The sequence below is a fragment of the Tiliqua scincoides genome, chromosome 7 (genome assembly GCF_035046505.1).
Source record: "Tiliqua scincoides isolate rTilSci1 chromosome 7, rTilSci1.hap2, whole genome shotgun sequence".
Taxonomy (NCBI): domain Eukaryota; kingdom Metazoa; phylum Chordata; class Lepidosauria; order Squamata; family Scincidae; genus Tiliqua; species Tiliqua scincoides.
In genome coordinates this window covers 69195822-69211403 of record NC_089827.1, presented here as the reverse complement: position 1 = coordinate 69211403, position 15582 = coordinate 69195822, and the positions used below count along the sequence as shown (strand labels likewise).

Below are 15582 nucleotides of genomic sequence, written 5' to 3'. Positions count from 1 at the left end.
CCCTTACATTTTGACTTTGAATAGGTGCGTGGGACCGAATGTTAAGTCAGTGGCCTCAGACTCGAGTCACTTCCCAAGTCATTAGTACAGCTGATTTGTGTGTACATGAGTTAGCAAAAAATGCTGATTTTTGTGACTCGGACTTGAGTCACCTGACTCGAGTTCCCATCCCTGATGTATGGCCACTTTTCTTTAAAAAAAAAAAAGTTTAGAAAGTTACAATCATATGTACAGTAACCTCTAGTTTGTTATTTGCTGTCAATAGTAGAATAGTAGTAAGTTGGGTACTTGGGTTTGTCATCAAAGGGATGACATTGGTTTAAATAAAAATCATGTAGCAGGAGTCCATGTGGCTTACTCAGTTGTAGGTTGTACAGAGTTCAGAGGAGTTTACTTCTCTCTGAGAATGAGCAGGCCAAGCTGGTTTCTGACAGGGTCTAATAAAGACATGCCTGACAGTATATATTTTAGATCCTCTGGCTTAACAAACAAGCTAAACGATCTAAATGAGCTAAACAAACACATCGGTAAAGCAGCTACCACGTTTTCCAGACTCACAAAGAGAGTCTGGTCCAAAAAGAAGCTGATGGAACATACCAAGATCCAGGTCTACAGAGCTTGTGTCCTGAGTACACTTCTGTACTGCTGCAAGTCATGGACTCTTCACTCACAACAGGAGAGGAAACTGAACGCTTTCCACATGCGCTGCCTCCGACACGTCCTCGGCATCACCTGGCAGGACAAAGTTCCAAACAACACAATCCTGGAACGAGCTGGAATCCCTAGCATGTATGCACTGCTGAAACAGAGACGCTTGCTTTGGCTTGGTCATGTTGTGAGAATGGATGATGGTCGGATCCCAAAGGACCTCCTCTATGGAGAACTCGTGCAGGGAAAGCGCCCTACAGGTAGACCACAGCTGCGATACAAGGACTTCTGCAAGAGGGATCTGAAGGCCTTAGGGATGGACCTCAACAGGTGGGAAACCCTGGCCTCTGAGCGGCCTGCTTGGAGGCAGGCTGTGCAGCATGGCCTCTTCCAGTTTGAAGAGACACTTTGCCAACAGACTGAGGCAAAGAAGGAAGGCCCATAGCCAGGGAGACAGATCAGGGACAGACTGCACTTGCTCCCAGTGTGGAAGGGATTGTCACTCCCGAATCGGCCTTTTCAGCCACACTAGATGCTGTGCCAGAACCACCATTCAGAGCGTGATACCAGAGTCTTTTGAGACTGAAGGTTGCCAGCTGAAGACCTGGCTTCCATGTTATGAAGGGAATTCCATGAGGGAGAACCGGTTAGTTTCTTGAACTTTGAAAGAAGCCACTTACCAGCTGTGAGCCAGGATGAGCTGGAAATTAGAAGAAAAGCAAATGGCTTTGTCTGCCATTTTGCCCAACAAGACCTGAAAGTCAGTGAAGAACAGCACCTCTGAAGAGAACGTCCAAGAAGGATAAGGAACACCGACATGCTTCTCACCATCAGTCACACTGAACACTATCTCCCGATCTTGTCTGATCTCAGAAGCTAAGCAGAGTCAGGCCTGGTTAGTACTTGGATGGGAGATCGCCTGGGAATACCGGGTGCTGTAGGCTTATACCATAGTCTTTCGAGACTGAAGGATGCCAACCAACATTCACTGTGGAGTCAGAGTCAGATTTTATTTTGTCATATTGAAATTCTATTATCAAAGATCTATGCAGACACTTAGCTCTTTGCTACAGTTGGCCTCTGCCCACATCACTGATATTAAATATATTTTTGATCCTTTTTTAAAGCTGTGTCCTGAGAGGTTTGGAGAAGAGCGTGTGATTAACGTGACTCCTGGGACAGACTGTACATAGTTCTGGGGATCTCAGGTGGAGGTTGTCAAAATGCAGGCAACCTTGTCCTAATTCCTGTCCCTCTGAGAAGGTGGACTCCCTAGTGACATGGTGACAAAGGCATTAAATAAGCATGCATAGGATTTCAGCACTGGGTTTTTGCAGGATGTGTAGGCTGTTTTTTATTTCCTTCTTCTTTCCCACTGTTGATAGCAGCAATAGTATACATATGTTGCACGTAGCAACCATTAGCGTAGCCAGAGGGGGTGCAAAGCACTAAGTTTTTCAGGGAGCCTCACCGCAGGCAGCACCTGGAGGCAGCACCTGGAGCCAGCAGTAGTAGCGTACCGGTGGCACCAGGGGGAATAGGATCAGGCCACAAGTCTTACTGCAGTGGGCTTACTTCTAAGTGAAATATAAAACACCGTTTACAAACACCTCTATTTAATGCCACAATCCTATGCACATCCTGGGCAGTTCAGGATTGGGCTGTAATTCCTAAACTGAGATATACACCAGCACAACCACTGATTGCCACCTTGACAAAATCATCGTCTCGCTAATGGATTAACAGGCTGATGGAATTTTTCAGGAGGTGATCGTTTTGAATGGACAATTACACAGCCCTGTTTTCTGATGGATGTGAAAAAAAGGATTTTGCCTAATCATGCTTGTTGCCTGTAATGGAAGATCAGAAGATCATCAGGTCAGGTGGATGATGTGGTGCTGACCGCGATTCCATTTTGACAGCTGTTTGACAGCTCTGGGAAGGGCAGGGCTGGCTCCACAGCTGTAATCAATCAAGGCCAATGGGACTCTGATGGACACCTGAGCTTCATTTGACCTTGATGGGATTCTGAATGGACATGGACTGAAGAGTTGGTTTACCTGAGCCTAATTTGGACTTAACAAGGGTCTAAAAGGTAGCTCACAGCTGAGCTGCATTTTGGATAATGGGACATCCAAGGAAAAAAGGCAGCTTCAGAAGGAGCAAAGCCCAGACCCAGGAGGTACCTGACCCAGACCTACAGGACCCCACACCTATGGGACATGGATGGACCAGGAACTACAGGAGAAGGGAACTGCCAGGAACCTGCTGAAGGACACACTCTGTTGGAGAGGTCACAGAGGAAGGGACTTTGCTGCAGTGGACTGCTATGGGAAAGATTGGACTGGGAAGACTGGACTGTGCTCTGGAGACTGTGGACTTGGACTGGAGGTTTCACACCTTGCCCACAAAGTTGAGTGGAGTTTTGGGGAGGGGGAAGCCTCTGGACAAGAGGAAATTGCAGGGAGTGTCTGTATTTATAGCAATAAATTTGGTTAATTGTTATAGATAAGGAGTTCTGTATTCATTCCTTTGCATACCACAGCTGTTGTTTCTAGAGATAAGAGGGGGAGTGTTAATTAGCCAAAAAAGTGGGCATTAGAAGTGAGTTGGAACATTTTTTGGACTGGACAAATTGGCATAGTTGGCAGGATAGGGAAAATTGGATAGGACATTCCCTTTTTAAAAATCTGTGCATCTTGTTTTTAAAAAATATTACTCTTCATTTACCTAATGAATGGCCTTTCAAATATGGAAAATTAATGGTCTCAAGTAATGATATTAAAATGTATTGTACAGAAGAGGCACTGTTCATTTAACAATGTTCACTAGCCCAGTTCATTTATTAAAATCTTGTACTTAAAGGTGTGAACTAAGCATCCTTCCCAAACAGTGAGTGATTTCTAGAGAACAATTGTATGTATTATTATGTTCAATGATGGTGTTAATAGCAGAAAATGGCATTTTGCACGAAGGAAAAGGGAAGTTTCAAAGAAAGTATATTTATTAAATGAGGGCCCAATCCTACACATTGCGTGCCAGCTCACCACCAGTGTGCACTGTTGCAAATGTGCCATAAGGCACATTTACATGCCCTAGCGCCGATCACTGGCGTCGCTGGGGGGTGCGGGTTACACCAGGTGACGCGCTAGGGGAGTGACATGCTCTGGGGGGAGGACGTGCTAACATTGTGGCATTAGGAGCTACTGTGTCATGCCATACACCGTTGGATGTGGAATGGCCGGCAGAGTGCCGTGCAAAGCATGGAATTGAAATTGCTCTTTTCGTTCAAAAGTTATGGCCAAAACACTGGAAAGTAAAAATTGATGGAGCCCTATGGAAAGTGAAAGTGAGCCGTAGCACGCGTTTACTCATGAGTAGGCGCACTGGCCATAGTCCGTTGGCGGGGGCAGGCTAAGAGGAATCCAATGACACCACAATGGTGCCGATCCAATAAATGCAGCCCCCCAAAAACACCCGAGAAGCTGCGAGTCTGAGCCCGAAATGAAGCCATGTGGCCGCATTTACTCATGAGTAGGCGGACTTGCCTTAGTCAAGACAGGCTGAGAGGCTGTCAGACAGGCTGAGAGGACGTCAGAATGGTCCTCATCCAATGAGTGCAGCCCCCTAAAACACAGAAGGAGGTTCCTCCCTCCCAGCTGCCCCCTCCCCAGTCTATGGAGCCCTATGGAAAGCAAAGCAGCCTCATGTTGTGTTTACTTGTGAGTAGGCAGTCGTGCCTTGACTGGTGGTCAGGCCAGGCAAAGGGAAATGTGAGGACACCAGAAGGGTCCTGATTCAATGTAGCTGCTCCAGAAGGTAGCCTCCCCCCCTAAAAAGAACAAAAAAGAGACTTGAATGGTAAGGAGAAAGTTTTCTGTTTTGCACTTGTGAATCCAGAGGGTCTTTATATGGATATGCCTGACATAGAAGAACTTTAAACTGGGCACTGGGAGGGAAGAAGATCTCACTGGTTCTTTTTGGGGGGTTGTTAATGCAGGCAGACTACAGAGTAAGCTCCATTGACCACTATGGGACTTATTTCAGAGTAGACACACATAGGATTGGGCTCACAGGCTGCAATCCTACCCACACTTTCCTGAGAGTAAGCCCCATTGACCACATTAGGACTTAATTCAGAGTAGACATGCATAGGATTGGGCTCACAGGCTGCAATCCTACCCACACTTTCCTGAGAGTAAGCCCCATTGACCACATTAGGACTTAATTCAGAGTAGACATGCATAGGATTGGGCTCACAGGCTGCAATCCTACTCACACTTTCCTGAGAGTAAGCCCCATTGACCACAATAGGACTTACTTCAGAGTAGATTCACTTGGTGGAACAGGACTGGCTCCCCCTTATTTAATTATTTCATTTTAATTTAATTATTTATAATTATTTATTTTAATTTGCTTGATGATGTCACTTCTAGCCATGACATCACTTCCAATGGGTCCTGGACAGACTGTCATTCTAAAAAGTGGGTCCCAGTGCTAAAAGTTTGAGAACTGCTGCAATAAGTTGTTAGTAAGTTGACACTGTGTGTGTGTGTGTGTGTGTGTGTGTGTGTGTGTGAGAGAGAGAGACTCTACAAGTTTTCAAAATCACTAAAATCAGAATTTGGAGGAATAATGCCTTCATGTTATATATCAATCAATGTGTAATTTCATGCAGAATGCAATGAAACAATTCACATTTAAATATTTGTGTTATAACAAAAGGTACAGCCAAAAAACCGGTGGGGGCGGAGTGATGGTACATCACCACACCCACCTGGGGTGTTGCCCCGCCCACTACATGGGGTGACGCACAGGCCTCCCGCACCAGGTGACGCGAATCCTAGTGATGCCACTGGCGCCGGTGGAGCGCTGGTGCTAGCTCAGCGCTGGCTGGTACTGGGCTAGTGCTGGTGGAGCACTGAAGCTCCACCTTGACCGCCAGGAAGGGGAGAGGAGGTGGGGAGGAGGCGTTCTGTGGAGATGGAGGCAGAGGGAGGGTGGGGAGAGGGTGGGGAGGAGGCATGCCGGGGCAAGGGAGTGAGGTGGGAGGGAGGCAGGACTGGTGGAGCTTTGCTCTGCCAGACACTGAGCCTCTGTGTCGGGCCACCTGCCTGACACTGAGACTGCTTCTTCTACACCAAACTTTGGGTCACTGTAGAATTGAGTAGACCCATTGTGGGGCTACTTGCCTTACCTGGAGGAAGGGGACAAAAGTCCCCTTCTCCCAAGGAGCTGCCGGTGCTGTCCAGGTTGCGCTCAGGATGCAGAGGCAGCCATTTTTGGTGCCACTACAGCCCTGGGCAGCTCAAAACTGGGCTGTGAAACAGTAGCCAGATCTTAACCCATGTCATATTGGCACCTACTGACATAAAAAAAATTTGTGCACTTTTTCAGAATTGCTAATACAGATCAATCCTCCGTATCTGTGAATTTGGGTCCTGCACACACCCAAATTTAACACACCGCGGGATTTAACACACCGCGGACTCTGAACCCGTCATGGAAGGCCAGTCCTGAGCTCCTGGGTTCAACCAGAAGCATTATTTGGTTGTGTCTGGGAGGCTTTCAGATGCTGCAGAAGCTGCAGAGGGCACCTCTGGATGCGACTGGAGAACATCTCTGCTTGTGTCCAAAGGCTCTACGGAGTGGACCAGGAAGGGATCCCCCACAGATACTGCGGTCTAACTGTATTTTCCTCATGAAAGACCTTCTACATGTAGAAAACAAATGATCTCAAGAAATGACATGAATATGTTTTAAAGTGACGGAGTGCCCCAATATCACTCTGGTCTAAAGATACTAGAGTTTTGCACACTGACTGTTGACCCACCCATGTAGCCACCTGATGTGGGTTGCATCAGAGGCAGATTGTGAGAGATCTGAGGGAGCAATGCTGCGTGGTGCCTTTCACCCCAAGTCTACCGCCATTGCCTCCTTCCAACCTGCCGCTGATGCAAGCCATACTTGAACTGCTTCCTGCTTACTCGAATGGGGTACATCATTTTCCTCCTTTCCATGCTCCTTATGCACTGCTGTGAACCCTCAAAGTGTAGAGCTGCTGGTTTCATTTACAGGCCCAGAGCAAGAGTTTGCACTGTCCCTGTAAGTGAAACCAGAAGTCACTTACTTCTGGGTTTCATGGCAGTGTTCAGAGCATGGTAAGGGTTTTGGTGTTTGTTTTTGGAAGTACAGAGGTGGCGAACATGATATTCTATCAGGTGACATCTCAGGTTGCACTGCCCCTGTAGGCACTGATACAAAGGTGGGTCTGAGTTTCCAAATCTGCTTACAAGTAAACCCTCAGTCAAAAACATTGAAAACACTGTGCTCCTTGCCACTTTCTTGGACCACTCTAGGAACCAGGAAGAACCGACACTATGATCATTCCACAATTATAACCGTTTTCTTACAGTCCTGACATATCATCCAGTGTCTCTCAAGCCTCCAGGGAGAAGAAGCGGGCACTCTGGCCAGGTTGAGAGGCCGTCACAGAGAGCACGAAGAGGAAGAGGTCAAGAGGAGATGGTAGTAGTGGCTTTGCTATATCACCTCCACCTCGTTCCTTCTCCTTAACCTCCGAAGGAGTAGGAATGGGGTGGATGTGACATTGCAAAGCTGAAACATGAGAGGGCAGTGGCAACCTCTACATACCTGCTGGTGCTGCTGCTGCTTCTCCTGCTGCCAACATCATGGCTGGGCTTCATGTGCCCCCCCTTCCAGTCTAGCACCCGGGGCAGTTCATCCCCACCCCCTGTTTGCTACACCACTGGCAAGGAGAGACAATTACAATATGGCTTCCACTAAGCACACAGCTTATATTTCCAGTCTAAAATGTCTGCTGGTCTTCTTGCCCTCTCAGTTGCTGGCTGATTTGGTACAAGGATGTTATTGTCAAGACTGTTTTCATACTTAGCCTTAGACCATGCAAGGAGACATATGGGAAAAAGACACACGGCAGTGTCTTAGGTATGTATGGTTCAAGCTCTAAGACTTTATACATCAAACACAAGAGCTCAGTGAAATAACCTCAAATATCTTACCTTGTTATTGGAAATTCAGCCTGTGTACTGCTAGGTGTCATATGTTTTCAATACCCTACCTGTTTTTGGAAGATGAGTTTCGCAAGACATTCTGAAGCATTCATATTAAAACGCTAACACTGGGTGAGGATTTACAAATGGTTGTAATTTGGAATGTAGAATTGAATCCAAGTGTATTTCACACATTCATCACAGATTTTCATTTTGTGGGTCAGCATTTTGACATCCAGCCATTTCTCCATCTTGATTTCCTTTTAACTCAGGCAATTAGAATGATTTACTGAAAACAATTCTTGTTCCTCCTTGCTCATTCTGCAAAATATTTGGTGGCAAAGCAAATAAACCACAGACCAAAAAAAAAATAAAAAATAAAAGACAAATGGGAGACCTCTGACTATAGTGGACACATTTTAATCAGATTGAAATGTCTGTAATGTACCTGCTTTTTAAAGCCTAAGCTGGTCAATCAAAACAAAGCATTCTAAATAAAAAAACTAGGTACTGACCAGGTTTATGGTCAATGATAATATCCTCAGCTCTTTAATCGGATTGCTGCTACTGAAGACTCCATCAAACATTGTAATGACCTTAACAGGGTCAAGAGTTTTCAAAATCCATTTTATAAATGTATTAGGATGATATTACCACCCCTTTTTTTTGGCCCAAACCCTGCATCTATTTTACCTGCCACTCAGCAGGTGCAATGATATTGACGGCCACAGACACTTAGAGCTGAGGGAACAAGATTCACGGGTCTGTTTCTGATAAAAGGAAAGCCTATGGGGTGCAACATGCTTCTATAGATGATACATAAATCAGTTGGCTGATATATGATGAGCCTTTTTAATGAACATTATTGACTAGCTTTGGTCATTTAGACAATTTAAAAAAACAAAACTTGCAATGCAAATAAACATCTGTATTAGAGTTTATTTGAATTTTCTGCAGGCCAGTAAATTGGTTATGATCCTAGATGCATTTTCCTATTAGTAAGCGCTACTGAATGCAATGAGACTTACTTCTGAGCAGACATGTTTAGGATTATGCCATTAAATGAAAGTATTGGGTGACACTGGTAAACTATTTAGACTGGTGGTTCCCAAACTGGTGGGTCATGACCCACCAGGGAAACCGGAAGACAACCATTCCCCCTTAAGGGGAGTGACCCATAAATGATGTCTTGATGGTGCTGCAGCAATTGCGGCAGCGCTGGGACCAAGCGGCTTTTACACTTTTCACGCGAAAACTGGAAATGTCTTCTGATCGGAGATAAGTGCTACATGTTGTGAACCCCCAGGCTCTGCAGTGGGCCAGTGCTACCCTCCAGGTAAGTGTAAAAGCTCCCTGGTCCCAGTGGCGCTGAGATCATTGCGGCACTGTCGAGGCCTCCTCCACCCTCATCCCCGCCCCGCCCCCACCAAAGTCTGAGTAGGACTTTGGAAACCAATGATTAAGATGGAACTGCTATGATATTATATAAACTATTATGCTGTACGGTAGAACCTACATTATATAAACGACCTGAATTCATCATTGTTACTTTCAAGCTTGAGTTGATTGGCTTAAGCTGTCCTTTGTTTTCACTGAACAACAAAGCCGTGTGGAATGCAGATGGGAAATTCCTTGGATGGTAATCGTTTGCTCTCTCTTTATACAAGGCTTTCTTTTGTAGTGTTTACAAAAGCAGATCAATACGTGGCTCAGTTGGCAAATCTAGTCCACCCCGAAGGCCACTGAGCCTTAAGACGGAGCTCAGTGATTTCAGTGAAATGGAATCCTTCTTTGAAATAACTGATGGTAAGTCAAGAGACGTTAGATCCATGAATACCCCACCTCCCCCCCACCCTGGAATGCCTCCTCACTTCCCTCCATGCCCCCAACTACCTCTCCACCGCCTGGCAGTTTGGGAGACCGCCAAGCAACAGAGCACCAACTTTCCATTGGCACTAGCCCAGCACTGCCTGGTACTGGGCTAGCTTTGGCACTGGGCCAGTGCTGACGGCTTGCAAAAGTGCTTTATGGCACATTTGTGACAGTGCATGCCCGCGGTGAGCCAGCATGCACTGTTTAGAATTGGACTTGGGTATAGTTTCCGCAGCAAGCAGCTGTCCGGCTGCACCCTCCACCTATCTCTCAAGGGCAGAGCGTAGGCACTCCCGGGAACACACGGCGTAAGTCCTCCACCAAACGTCTCTTTACTATGTACAATATATACAGCAACAGTCCAGATAGCACACAATTCACGGATCACACTGACGTAGCCTTCGGCACAAGCTCCACTCTGCATCTCCCACAACCCAGCTTGCCCTGGCTGGAGTATATACTGGCCACAGCCAATCAGAGTGAACTAGAAAGTGCTTAGTCACTCTGATGGCACATGGGGTGACATACCTGGTGACAGTCACCTGGTATGCATCACCAGATGTTGCATCATCTCTTCCCATGATGCTGTGCGCAGTCAGGCCAAGGCTTCAGGGCCTGATACTATCCAGCCTGCAAATTACCTGTAGGCCCGGGGATGATCCCTTAACAGACTCTAAAAGAGTCAGTGCCAGATATTCTGTGATTGAACCAAATCCCTGCCTTTTCCTGATAATAATACCGAAGAATGGATTATAAATGAAGTATTGAGGATATTGTACATTACACATATACAGTGGGTCTTCCGTATCCATGGGCATTTGGTTCCAGGACCCTACGCGGATGCCAAAATCCCCAGACACCTCAATCCATAGTTGTAATGCAGAGAGAAGTGTGTAAATTGGCATGTATTGCATACATTTGTGTAAATTGCCTGAATTTTTGTTAATTGCCTAAACTTGCATGAACGAGGCAAGTGCTGCAGTCAGAGAGAGCAGTGAAATGAGGGAGGCTACAGCAGGGTCGGTGAATTTGTTTTTTTTTTAACATATATTTTTCAATCCACAGATGGTCAAATCCGTGTGTGTGGAGCCCGCGGAAACAGTGGGCCCACTGTATGAACATAGAGTGTCAACCTCACCAAAGTCCTAGCCTGGCTAGTCTGTTCTCTAATGCTTTATGCTGTGTTCTATTTAGTGTATAGTTGAAGGTTTTATTGGAGAGGAAAAGCGTCTGTGACTTTTCTCTTTATCATTGTTGGTGCTCCTATTGCAGTTTTAACATTGAAAGACTGTGATTTGTGTAGAGTCTCTCCAGTCACTCAAACTTCTAGACATTATTTGGCACTTCCTCGCTACAACTAGTCCGTGCTCAGTGTGCCTCTGAAATTCTCATTTCAGATTTTCACTGTGTGTGTGTGTGTGTGTGTGATTGTGCATATACTGAGAGACAACTTGTGATAGTAGATGAAGCGGAAGCGTTGAAGTGGACAATAAGCTTGCTTCCATTGACAGAAATGATATGAAAGTTTTTTCCCTTGGCAATCGATCTGTGCTAATCCTTCCCCAGAATCGTGCAGCAGCAATTGTTACCCTGCACATGCCTGATCTCGTCTGATCTTGGAAGCTAAGCAGGGTCAGGCCTGGTTAGTACTTGGATGGGAGACCGCCTGGGAATACCGGGTGCTGTAGGCTTATACCATGATCTCGGAAGCTAAGCAGGGTCAGGCCTTGTTAGTACTTGGATGGGAGACCGCCTGGGAATACTGGGTGCTGTAGGCTTATACCATGATCTCGGAAGCTAAGCAGAGTCAGGCCTGGTTAGTACTTGGATGGGAGACCGCCTGGGAATACCGGGTGCTGTAGGCTTATACCATAGTCTTTCGAGACTGAAGGTTGCCAACCATCACTGGCTAATATGGTCAAGTGGATTGAATTTGCAGTCAAAAACATGCTGATGCTTAGGATATCAAGGTCTTGAATGGCATGTGATAAAGCAGGGGTGCCCAAAATTTTCCCAGCCCCCAACACAGTGTCAAGAGAGATGATGTGGCCCTCCTGCCTGAGTTAAAGCGATATTGTTTTATTATCCAAATCAGGTGACAACTTCTCTCTCCCTTCAGAAGGCATTAATGTTACTAGAAAGAGCAGAAATTATCCAAAAATCATGGAATGACTAGGGTCAAACACAAGAAGAAGTCTTTTGTGTCAAGCTATAAGGATAGCAGAGGATAGGAGAGACTCATAATATTTAATACACAAAAGTTTTCCAACAATGGAAAGTTGTGATACTTGTGATGTCCGATTTTCCATCCCATCCTCATGCTTTTAAGCCTTGTCCATTAGCTGAGCTGAAGATCGTGTACTCTTGCCACCCAAGAAATGTTTAGATATCAAGAAGTCACTGCTAGCTTGTAGCAAGGTCTCTGCATGTAGTCAGACCCAATTAAGCAGATTCAAGATGCCCACCGGGAGTGCTAAATGATGCAGACATCTCACAAAAGATTGCTATGGGGGTGGTTATGGGGGTGGAGAGTTCAAACTGCATGACTCAGACCAGACTGCAGAAGTGGTGCAGAACTGAAGTAAATAGTAGGCAACCAGCTTGAAGACCGCTAGCAGTCCAGTTCTAACTAACTTCCATAATGCATAAGCTAGTACTCTTATATAAAGTTTTATCATTTGAAAACATTATTTTATTTTACAGTGACTTGATCTTTAATAATAAAAAATTATTATAAGCATTGTTGGCAACCTTCAGTCTCGAAAGACTATGGTATCGCGCTCTGAATGGTGGTTCTGGAACAGCATCTAGTGTGGCTGAAAAGGCCGATTCGGGAGTGACAATCCCTTCCACACCGGGAGCAAGTGCAGTCTGTCCCTGGTCTGTCTCCCTGGCTATGGGCCTTCCTTCTTTGCCTCTTTGCCTCAGACCGTTGGCCAAGTGTCTCTTCAAACTGGGAAAGGCCATGCTGCACAGCCTGCCTCTAAGCGGGCCACTCAGAGGCCAGGGTTTCCCACCTGTTGAGGTCCACTCCTAAGGCCTTCAGATCCCTCTTGCAGATGTCCTTGTATCGCAGCTGTGGTCTACCTGTAGGGCGCTTTCCTTGCACGAGTTCTCCATAGAGGAGATCCTTTGGGATCCGGCCATCATCCATTCTCACAACATGACCGAGCCAACGCAGGCGTCTCTGTTTCAGCAGTGCATGCATGCTAGGGATTCCAGCTCATTCCAGGACTGTGTTGTTTGGAACTTTGTCCTGCCAGGTGATGCCGAGAATGCGCCGGAGGCAGCGCATGTGGAAAGCATTCAGTTTCCTCTCCTGTTGTAAGCGAAGAGTCCATGACTCGCTGCAGTACAGAAGTGTACTCAGGACGCAAGCTCTGTAGACCTGGATCTTGGTATGTTCCGTCAGCTTCTTGTTGGACCAGTATTATAAGCACACAAGGGATATTTCTGAAGTCCACTCATCAATGTTCATGCATTTGCTTTAAACTATCTCAACCCACTCCAAAAGGTTTGGCATGAAATAAGCTAGATCAGTGGTTCCCAAACCCCTACAGGGAAGTTGGGAACCTGGTGTTTGCATGGGTGGGGTGAGGAGGGCACTGCAGTGATCGCAGCTCTGTTGCTACCAAGGGCTTGTTTTGTACCTGAGGGGCAGAGCTGGCCTCTTACTGGCTCCTGGAGGCTTGCAGTCTCCTCTTATGTCCTCTGTGGCTGTGCAAACTGCCCTTATCTCCAATCAGCAGTTTACTGCCATTTCCACATGAAAATGGAAGCAGCTGCTGATTGGAGATAAGGATTGTGTGCACAGTTGGAGCAGGGCCACTCCCCTTAAGGGGGAATGCCCTGCTTCCAGTTCCTGTGGTGAGTCATGACCCACCACTTTGGGAACCACTGGGCTAGATCATTAAATGTAGTATAATGCCTTTCAAAGTAGAAATCAGAAGTAGGAGAAATTTCAAGTTGATTTTTTTTTTAGTTATCGGTAGAAGTGGGAGAAAATGGTGATAATGAAACAGAAACACATAACACCATTTTCTGTACTTCTAACTTTGGAAAACACCAAAATCCATGAAAAAAAAAATAAAACTGTTTTCTCCCAACTCTAGTTATCGACCACCTCTGCCTCCTTTCCAGTCTCCTGGCCGACCTGCTTCTTCAAAGGAGGAGGGCAGCAGAGAACTCTGGAAGTAAGATCCTGTCCAAGCTGATTTAATGCATGGATAAAGGAATCACATCACACCTGAAGGCCATGCCAAACCTCCTGGTATTATATAAGAACATAAGAACAGCCCCACTGGATCAGGCCATAGGCCCATCTAGTCCAGCTTCCTGTATCTCACAGCGGCCCACCAAATGCCCCAGGAAGCACACCAGATAACAAGAGACCTGCATCCTGGTGCCCTCCCTTGCATCTGACATAATGCATTCCTAAAATCAGGAGGTTGTACATGCACATCATGGCTTGTAACCCGTAATGGCTTTTTCCTCCAGAAACTTGTCCAATCCCCTTTTAAAGGCATCCAGGCCAGATGCCATCACCACATCCTGTGGCAAGGAGTTCCACAAACCAACCACACGCTGAGTAAAGAAATATTTTCTTTTGTCTGTTCTAACTCTCCCAACACTCAATTTTAGTGGATGTCCCCTGGCTCTGGTGTTATGTGAGAGTGTAAAGAGCATCTCTCTATCCACTCTGTCCATCCCCTGCATAATTTTGTATGTCTCAATCATGTCCCCCCTCAGGCGCCTCTTTTCTATTCTGAAGAGGCCCAAACGCCGTAGCCTTTTCTCATAAGGAAGGTGCCCCAGCCCAGTAATCATCTTAGTCGCTCTCTTTTGCACCTTTTTCATTTCCACTATGTCTTTTTTGAGATGCCTCTTGATTGATTGATTGATTGATTGATTGATTGATTGATTGATTGATTGATTGATTGCCTCTTTTGCTCAGAGCCTCTGAGTGCACAAATCCATTTGTATACACAGTGGACATCAATTTGCAATCTATTCATTGCTTTGTAGGATAGAAGTTGTAATGCTTGTAAAATGCATCAGGGGTCAAAATGCCAAGTAATGGAAGTATAAAGGGGGCAGGGGAGACCAGCAGACAATTCTGTCCACCCCCCCATGTGTCAATGATCCAAGATTAGCATCTGTACATATTTAGTCATTTGCTAATGTTATTATGGATCAATAGGAAAATGTCTGGGGGCAAAGCATATAAATCATTTTGTAAACGTGCGGTATGGCTATATTCGTAATTTTGTATGTCACACCAAAGGAATATGGCTGACTTCTGATGGAGTTGCTGAATGTGATTAGCATTATAGCTGAGCAGATCAATTTTCTTATTAGGAAATCCTTAAATAGCTTCAGCCCAAGGCGGATTTGACAGAGATTAAGATCTTGAGAGAAGCAGTGAAAGTGAATAACATGGGGATTCCTTCAGCCTCTTGGAATACAACGATTTCTGATCACTGTCCACTACTGGTAAGTAGCCTTACTTCTTCAGTAAGGAGTAATCAAGCTGTCCCATTCATTTTATTATTTCCGGAAGCCTCGGTTGCATGTCGGGGAATAAACAGCTTCACTCAAGAATGTGTATGCTGGGCATTCTTGCCCTTAAAAACAATTGAAGAGAAAATATATACGAATGGCACAGAAGGGTGGCCTTGGATTTCAAAGACAGTTCATTTGGCCTCAGGCAGCCCAATCCTATTGAAATTCCTCTGTGCCAATGCAGCAGGGCCTGTCCCCTTACCCCATGGAGGGCTCCTGCCTACTAAATTTCCCCACAGGGTGCAGCACAGCCCACGCTGGCTGTGCTGGATAAGTGCAGGGGGATTTGTGCTGGATCAAGCTGTCCATTACATAACTATGGGCTGGTTTCTATCCTTTTTTTTTTTATTGGCAAGGTGATCGAATGGGGTGGTAGTGGCCCAACTCCAGAGTCTCTTGGATGAAACTGTTTGTCCCTGAAGCCTTCCAATCCGGTATCAGATTGTGGCTGTCGCATACATATGCA

At 45.9% G+C, this 15582-nt stretch overlaps 1 pseudogene; it reads left to right on the top strand.

The window, feature by feature from the left end:
* The first annotated feature begins 11125 nt into the window (after nucleotides 1-11125).
* On the top strand, nucleotides 11126-11245 carry LOC136657902 (5S ribosomal RNA; annotated as a pseudogene).
* Nucleotides 11246-15582: the final 4337 nt, after the last annotated feature.